This window comes from Oryctolagus cuniculus, chromosome 8, assembly GCF_964237555.1.
Source record: "Oryctolagus cuniculus chromosome 8, mOryCun1.1, whole genome shotgun sequence".
In the NCBI taxonomy this organism is placed as follows: domain Eukaryota; kingdom Metazoa; phylum Chordata; class Mammalia; order Lagomorpha; family Leporidae; genus Oryctolagus; species Oryctolagus cuniculus.
Genome location: NC_091439.1, coordinates 17,808,655 through 17,815,265, shown reverse-complemented (window position 1 = coordinate 17,815,265; position 6,611 = coordinate 17,808,655). Strand labels below are relative to the sequence as shown.

At 42.1% G+C, this 6,611-nt stretch overlaps 1 non-coding gene across 1 annotated transcript; it reads right to left on the bottom strand.

The window, feature by feature from the left end:
• Positions 1-4,774: 4,774 nt before the first annotated feature.
• On the bottom strand, positions 4,775-4,880 carry LOC127483328 (U6 spliceosomal RNA). Its single transcript, XR_007909525.1, has one exon. It is a non-coding gene; the product is annotated as a U6 spliceosomal RNA (small nuclear RNA).
• Between the last annotated feature and the right edge of the window lie 1,731 nt (positions 4,881-6,611).

Genomic DNA, 6,611 nt, shown 5'->3' with positions numbered 1-6,611 from the left:
CCCACTTTTACCCCCAGCCCATTGCAAATTCAAATTGTAACACGCTGCTTAGGAATCTGCTAGTAGCCAGTGTTTATTTGTTAACAATTGTATAAACCTGACACACACAAAAATATCCCAACTTGGATAGGCAGAGTCACACAGTCTTTGTGAAGCAAGTCAGAATTTAGGAGAAAATAGTCAGTGGAAGATTTCAAGTTGCAAATGTGCTCAAATATAACTCAAATAATTCAGATAGGTTGAGAGCTCCAAATTGGAAGCCAAAAAGAAAATAATACAATATAGGAAGCCATTGAGTTGCCTACATGATACCAAAAATATCCTTGCTTAACTGATTGTCCCCTTTCACTAATTTGTTACTTTAGCATTCAAGACGTGTACAGAAATACATATAAACACATAGAACAATCTATTCTTTATTAAGATTTTCTACTGTGGACTCTTCACAAACCAAGACAAACTTCTGCTCTGTTGTTCAGCCATTTTTCAACAATTTTTTACTGGACTACTATTAAATGCCAGACTGTTTCGGTTCCTGGAGATACAACATTGAATAAGCCATCATGATACTTATTTTTTAGTGCATTAGAAACAAACAATGAAAAAGTAAACACAAAAATAGCAGGCAATAAGGGCTGAATGACATCATCAGAGTGGTATCCCAGCAAGCACATATGGGCTATTTTAGGACTGGTGATCAGAGAAGCCTTCTGTAAAGAGATTTCAGTGGAAGCCTTCATGGTAAGTAGGGGCATGCTCTGTGAGCATGTGGGCCACGAGGTAGAGGGAACAGCCAATACAAAGGCACTGGGGTGGAAGCAAGTTTCGCACCTCCACAGACTAGGAAGCAGGTAAAGGTAACAGGAGCACCCTTGTTAAGGAAAACAGTAAAGAATGGAAGAACAGAAGTGACACAGGTGCCAGGTGAGGCAGGGCCTTAGCAGCCCAGGTGAGGAGGTCAGACTGCACTTTCAGTGCTACAGGGAAGCTACTGGAGGATCTTATGCATGGGAATGTCACGATCTGATCCATGCTTTTAAATGACTACTTTGTCCTCTGTGGACACAGAATGTGTGGGACAATAGAGCAAGCAGAAAGGCCAAGTGTGAGGCCACTACAGCTGTTCACATGGGAGGTGAGAAAATCTGGCCTACAGTGGTAGCAGTGAAGACAGGAAGATGTTAAAAAAGAAATGAACAAATAAACAATTGTGCACATTGTAAACAGAGAAATTAAACTAATGGAGAGAATTTCTTTGATGTTAAGTTTTAACACCTTTATTTTTTCAATTGCTTCTCTATGTGGGGATTTAGTATAAAATAGTATCTCATTCAGACATGGTTTCTTATGATAAGGTGGTTACGTGTTGATGACTACGCAACATTAATTGTTGGAGACTGAACTAGCACTTGTCCTTTGATGTGATATGAGCTTTCTTTGCACTCGACAAAGAGTAAGTTCACAATGAATTTGTTAAAACAATAGAGTAAGTGAGTGCATGCCATATGTGTGGGGTTCTGCTGAGCAAAGAGGTAGTGGAGTGTAAGGTAGTGTATACTAATACCTCAAAGTGTACCCTCATTTCTTTTTTTTTTAACTTTTATTTAATGAATATATTTTTATTTTATTCTATATGGTGTAAGTATATGCTTGATAGTGGATTAAATATTACATTAGCAGCTAGTTCTATCAGCAAGTTAAGAACTAGGCTCTTGGTAGGGAAAGTTGCTCTTTAATACCCAAAGTTAATCAACTGGTGAAACAACTGAATGCCATAATATGAAATATGATGAACTATTAAGACATCAAATTAAAAATAGTTTAGTTCAGAATGAGATAGTATTTTAATCCTAAAGCCTCATGTTAAAGGAGGCCTAAAAAATATTGAGGGTTAAAAGTTTTAGTAGAAAGAATTTCATTAGTTATTTTTTCTTACAAATTTGGAAAAAAACAGTGTCATTAATTTTTTTTAAAGATTTATTTATTTACTTGAAAGGCAGAGTTATAGAGAAGCAGAGGCACACACACACAGAGAAAGAGAGATAGAGAGAGAGGTCTTCCATCTATTCCATCTACCAGTTCACTCCCCAGATGGCGGCAATAGCTGGAGCTGTGCAGATCTGAAGCCAGGAGCCAAGAACTTCCTCCAGGTCTCCCCCGTGGGTGCAGGGGTCCAAGGACCTGGGCCATCTTCTACTGCTTTCCCAAGCCATAGCAGAGAGCTGGATTGGAAGTGGATCAGCCAAGTATCGAGCCGGCACCCATAAGGGATGCTGGCACTGCAGGCAGTAGCTTTACACACTATGCCATAGCTCCAGCCCCATCATTAAGTTTTAATAGTAAAACCCTCCATCTCACTTGTGGAATGGGAATACAGTCTGAAAAATTCACTGCCTGGTTACCACATAGCTTATAGGCTATGGGCTCGTCTTACAAGGTGCACACTGTCGGGATGGTGGGGCAAAGATATTCTTCGACAAGGAGCACCAGAGACAGTTTCAGTGAACAGTTTCAGTTTAACAATCAGGCACAAGCTTTTACAGGTCAGTCAAAGGGGAGTAGCAAGATCAGGGTAGCAACATTAATTCTACAGGATAAAGCTGATATTGGCACCTCTACATTTCTCCAATCAGCTCGAAGGTCATGTAGCCTACTAGCCTTCCAGGTGGTCTTATGGGTCTGTGCCACCACCCGGGAGCTGTACAAGGCTCCTCAACAAGAAGTGGAGGTGTGGGAAATGTGCTTGGGGCTCCTGCCACCTGCCAGCAGTCAGGTCATGTGTGGGTCCCAGTGTGCTGAGACTCCATCTAGGGTCTTTCCCAGGAGGCATGGTGCGCCATGTCCTCTTAACCTCCTGCATGGGCTAGGCAGGCGATCTCCCAGCCAGGCACAGGATCACCCACAATGGGCAAAAATGCGATTTGATTGAGATTATTTACATTCAGGGGCTGTTAACCAGGCATAATGCTGAAAATGGCCTGTAGTAAGATGTCTGTAGCATGGGGGCTCCACATTTAGGTAAAGAAATTGTGCTATTGTGCTCCATCCTAATGGATTGCAAACATATGTGAGGAACTTGACTAGTTGCTCTCAGTAGTTCTAATTCCCCTGAAATTTTGTAATTTTATATTAAATGGCATTGGTAACTGTATCCCCCTATAGATAGAAGATATAAATATTTATTTGTTTGTTTGTTTGGTAGGTAGAGAAGCAGAGAAAGAGGCACAGAAAAAGTTGGATTCACTCCCCAATGCCTGCAAAGACCAGGGCTGGACTAGGCCAAAGGCAGGATACAGGAATTCAATCCAGGTCTTCCATATGGGTGACCGGAACCCAATCCTGTGAGCCATCATCACAGGCTCCAGGGTCTGAATCAGCAGGATGCTGGAGTCGAGCCAGAGCCAGGAATTCAACCCAGGCACTATGACATGAGATGCCTATGTCTTTATTATTATTATTATTATTATTATTTGACAGATAGACAGTAAGAGAGACAGAGAGAAAGGTCGTCCTTCCGTTGGTTCACCCCCGATATGGCCACTATGGCTGGAGCTATGTCAATCTGAAGCCAGGAACCCAGCGCCCATATGGGATGCCAGTGCCTCAGGCAGAGGATTAACTAAGTGAGCCATGGCACTGGCCCTGAGATGCCTATGTCTTAATCAGGCTCTTAACCACTAGACAAATGCTAGTCTCTAAACTTGTATATTGAAAAACATTTCATTCCTTGATAAACCTATTGTGCAAGGCTGTGTGTGTGTTTATAATTCTGTTTCCATAAGCAGCCTGATAGTGCTGGTGTCAGACACTTTGGAAAAGTCTGTCTTTAGGAAAAATCTTAGAGTTTGAAAATAAGAGGACGGCAATGCGGAGTGCTGATTTGGGTCCTGGGTGCTGCACCTGCAATCCAGCTCCCTGCTAGTTCACCTGGGAAGGCAGCAAAAGATGCTCAAGCGCTTGAACCCTGCCAACCACGTGGGAGATCTGGATGGAGTTTCAGTCTCCCGGCTTCAGCCTGACCCACCTCTGGCGCTGCAGCAATCAGGGGAGTGAACCAGCAGATCTGAAGCTCAATCTTTGTCTCCCTCTACCTATAACTGTGCTTTTCAACTAAATAAAATAAATCTATTTTTGAAAATCTGTAAATAAAAGCAACTAAGAGCACAGTGAGTGGTAGAGATTTTCATCCTATGATAGCTGCATAGCAAGTCAGCTGCTAGAGGTAGAAATATGCTTGTCAAAGACTCTTTTCCTGCCTACAACAAGGTGGGGACATGTCAGGGATCTAACCTACCTGCAGAATATCTACTTTAGAAACTTGTACGCTTTAAAACTGGTATTTCAAAATGCAACTGCAATTAATAGGAACCACATCATCTTAAAATGAATCATCATGTTTCCAAGCAATGCTTGGTTTCATGGATGCTCAGTTATCGCTATGAAAAGAACTTGAACATCTGTATCTGAAAGACCTTCTTGTTTTAGCATTTTATTGAAATACAGTATGCATACCAATAAATGAACTTAAGTGTACAGATAGATGAGTTTTCTGTCCTCTGGTCACACTCATAACCAACACCCAAATTAAGAACGAAACACTACCAGCATTCCAGGAGTCCTCACTCGCTCGTGGGAAAGAAGGGTTTACTGACATTTATTTACATGGTTTGATTCAGGGAAGCGATATTTATAACTGTATACCAACTGACATGACAGCCACATAATTTTTATATTCTATATATTAACTCACAAATAAGAAACACAGGTGATCAAATAAAATACAGAACACTTCACAAATTTGCACATTAACCATGTTGAAGGGGCCATAGTAATTTTCTCTGTATTGTTCCAATTTTAGTGCATATTCTGCCAAGGAGAGCACGGGCTTGGGTTTAGATTTGGGGACTTTGCCACTTAACTAGCTATACATGTCACTAGCTTGCTACTAACTTGCTACTTAAATTTTCTATGTCTTTCCCAACTGTTAACCTGGTTGTAACAGCTACCTCATAGTTGAAGGCTAAAGAAATAACATGTGAGAGATACTAGCCCCGTGATCATTGTGTTTCCTTTCTTATCTCCCTCATCCTCTCCCTTCCTTCCACCAACAGCAACCTTCAGGGGTAAACACAGGCACGAGGGTCCTCCCAAAAAGAACTTGTACCCTTACCATTACTTTTACATTTTTGTTTACTACTCTTACATATAGAGCAAGTTAGAACCATGTCACATGAAGGAAATTTAGTGAATTCTAAATATCATGTTTCATGTGCAAGACATGGTGCACACCCCACATTCATATTCTGTCAGAGTGGAGCACTTGCTTATACTCCCTCCAAGGAATTTAGCATTTTTTTGTTTTTGAAGATTTATTTATTTGAAAGGCAGAGTAACAGGAGAGAGAGAGAGAGAGAGAGAATTTCTTTCATCCACTGGTTCACTCCTCAAATGGCCACAGAGGCCAAGCATGGACCAAGCAGAAGCCAGGAGCCTGGAACCCCATCCGGGTCTCCCATGGAAGTGACAGAGGCCCAGGTACTTTGGCCATCTTCTGCTGTTTTCCGAGGAAATTCAGCATTCTTGATTAGAAGATTGTATAGCACTCCCAAGAGATGGCTGTGTGAGCAAATGCTTGAGGAGTGACACAGCTGATTGCTTGTATCCACTGCCACTGTTTACCACAAGCTGTCACTGCCCACACTTTGGACCTCTCCCTTTCTCCCCTCCAGGGACTGTGACCTCTTGCTCTGCCTTTTGGGCAAACTTTCACCTTTTCCTAGGTGCACTGCAGCAGACAGAGCTTTGCCCCATTTCAGATGTCTGGAAGCTGGACACTTGGCATGATGGAGTTTGATGGTAGGGGTGGAGACGGAGGGCAAGGGGGGCGATCAGATTGAGGGAAGCAGGTTCAATGTCCCCCATCAAAGTGCTCACCTGTTTCCCTGACAAAGAATTTGATTCCTGTTCTTGCTGTAGGTTCCTCCTTTCCACGTTGCCTTGTCACGTTGTAGAACAGTGTCTCAGAGTGGGGCATCGTCTTCATTTCCACCTGAGCGCTTCAAGGGCCCATCATTCTGCTTGAATTCACTTCTGGTGACAACTCCTCCCTCCAAGCTTTTCCCACTATCCTTGGGAAAGGACTGGCTTTGAGACCCACGTTGAACTTTGGATATTAGAAATATAAAAACTTCTGATTTTAAGTGTGCATTTGATCTTCCTTAAAGCATAACTTCAACTTGTTACAATTACTATGTAAGGCTTCCTTTATATTGCTTTGATTTTTTTTCCACACGGAAAAATAATGCATAAAATATGTAGCAAAACAGAATGTCTACATACGAGGGGACTTCCAAGAGTTCATGGAAAACTGAAATTAAAAGGTATGTTTATGCCATTGCAAAAAAATTTTTTAGAAATCCAGGACAAGTATTTGGCTTAGCAGTTAAGACACCTGCATCCATATTAGAGTGCCTAGGTTCAGTATTCCGGATTCTAGCTTCCTGCTCATGCAGATCCAGACTGTGATGGCTCAAGTAACTAGGTCCCTGCCACTCATGTGGGGTACCTGGGTTGAGCTTCCAGTTCCAACCTTTGACACGTTGGTCTGGCCC